A 2559-nucleotide genomic window follows, 5' to 3' on the forward strand; every position below is an offset into this window, starting at 1 on the left:
TTCTGAAGAAAAATCCAGTGACAATTCCTTAGATGAGGCCCCAAAAGTGGTCTCCTCAGCGATCCTCCTGTTCACTACTATTTGATAAGCAGAACCTGATACTAAGGTCTAAGAAGTTGACAAACGATCAGCAAGGCTTCATGGTTTCAAGGCAAGGGGCCCTCTCAGCAAGGCTGGCCCTTAATCACTTATTTGGCAGCAGTACTGTAGAAGTTTTCAATTAAGTGAAAAACAAAGCCTCCAGAGAACATGTCTTTAGCCCAAATAAAATCTCTTGAGCATCACTTTTTTTTTTTTTTCTGTGTCAGCAAAGTTGTTGAGACAGCTGCTACACACAGGTGGTACTCCATACAGTGCATTACACTGCTTTTATGGGTGCCTTGAGACTCCAAGTCTCTGAACAATTAATTTTACCACTGCAGCTTTGACCTATCAACACTTTTTATCACTGCAATAGCTCCTTATCAAATCCACATGTGCAGGTGCACCGTAACCACCTTAGGGAGAGCACAGGGCCTGCAGCAGGTACAGCTGGGAGCAAACTAGAGAATAATGGGCAATAAAAATAGAAGCAGCAGCCACCAAGGCAAAACTAACCCAGGCTAAAGCAAAATAACACAACTGTCACCTCTCCCCTGTGATCAAAAACACTCCCAGCAGTGGGGTCCTTTCCCTCAACACGAGTGCACGCAAAGAACATTTCTGTAAATGTCTCAGATAACCTGCCACTGAAGATAAAGACTTCATATGCAGGCTGTTCAGGCACCAGCTTAGGAGCAGCTGTGTTTGGCTCTCCAATGAGCCCTATGAAGAGGGGCAGATGTGATCAACACCTTACCACACTCAGCTCTGCCCAGGCATTACCAGGCCCACCTAAACCACAAGAGCCACAGCCAGGCACCGAGCTGGGGATCCTTCCTCCACCTCCAGACCCTGCAGGAGGGTGTCCCCTTGTGTAGTCAGCTTTGTACTGTGCTCAGGAGCTGGCACCCAGCTGCATGGGTGTAATAGGAAAGGTTTGCTCAGGTTTGACTGAAAAAATGGAGCTTGAGAAAAACCTTTTCTGGAAGAACTTTTAACTATAGTATGACAAAGACAGAAATAAGTACTCAAAAGGAGAATCCCGCCCTAAAAAAAAAAAAAAAAAAAAGCGCAACTTGTCACATTTCCTTCTTTGGGTTAAGAACCAGGTTTTTCAGGACTTAAGCTTTGCTGCTGCATGCCTTGACTGTAGCCTCCGTTGGTATTTAAACACAACAGCTCTGCCAATTTTGCAAATCCATTGTCACAAGGCTGCAAAATCAGACATTTCATTCTGTAAAAAATTTAAACAGGCTAATGTCTGCCAACTTACACACGTCACCTTTTGACACTGACAGTAGCTACACACAGTACTGGCTAAGTCTCCAGAGGCACATGTCAAGGTTTCAGTGACCTATGAAAAATTAAGCAGTAAATCAGCACAGGCAGCAGCAACTGGGATTTTCTCTTGCTTGGAAGACAAGTCAGATCATCCCTCTAGGAAAAGGGAAAGAGACAAGTGTTAATCCAACAATTTGTAAATCAGTAAAATCATTTAGCAAATACCATTGTGTTCTTCAGATACACGGAAGACCAACCTTGTTAAGTCTTCACTTCTTTTAAGAACTAAAGCTACCACTGGCCATGACCAACAAGTAATCAGATTTAATAAAGATTATATCATTTTCTTGATATACGGAGCTCATTCTGGGTAGCAGTCTTACCTTTCTCCCTGCAAGGTAACACTTATTAACACACATGCCTCACATAAAACAATCTTCTGATCAAAGACCAGAAGCATTCACATGCCTATAACATAAAAATTGGTCAAAGACCCTAGAGACCCTCAGATGTAGGTCTGAACTCCACAGATGGTATTAAGAGTAATAAGTCACCCTGTCCTGAATTATGAAGGCATCAAACGAACACAACAGAAAAAAGAGCTCATCGAGAAACACTCATGCTTTTTGGCTCTCTGAAAGTGCCATAAGCAATGCTAGGCAAAAAGTAGCCTCTTAACTAGTGAATTTTATATATTCATAGACTCAAATTACAAAGTAAACTTTCATATTCATCATCCCCATGGCTCAGGTCTGCCAAGTCTGTTTGGGATTCACCTGAGAATACTTGAACTCACTGCAAGTGTTCTGTGTTTCTGACCACATGAATATAATGAAGTTTTCTCTTAACTTTTTAAGGAGCATTTTGTCTCTTGTTTCACTTACTAATATGGGGATGAGGTGGGGAAATAAGTCTTTTTTGTCATTGTAGTAGTGTACTTAAGCACAACATTGTGCTTGTTTCTTTTCAAAATAGGATCGAACAATAACATCTGGATCTAGACTCCTATCCATGCAGTTTAAGAATGGAACAGCTGTATCCACACTGGTGAAGCAGGAGAAAAAAGGATAGCAAGGTAAGCCTTTTGAAGAAAGGACAGCACAACATGCACTTTGTGGACAGACATTGGAGGGACTCTCATCTGAAAAGCACAATTCTGCCTAAGGGCAGAAAGACCACACCACATTGACAGGACTC

Source organism: Netta rufina (genome assembly GCF_964035555.1).
Source record: "Netta rufina genome assembly, chromosome: 4".
Classification (NCBI taxonomy): Eukaryota; Metazoa; Chordata; class Aves; order Anseriformes; family Anatidae; genus Netta; species Netta rufina.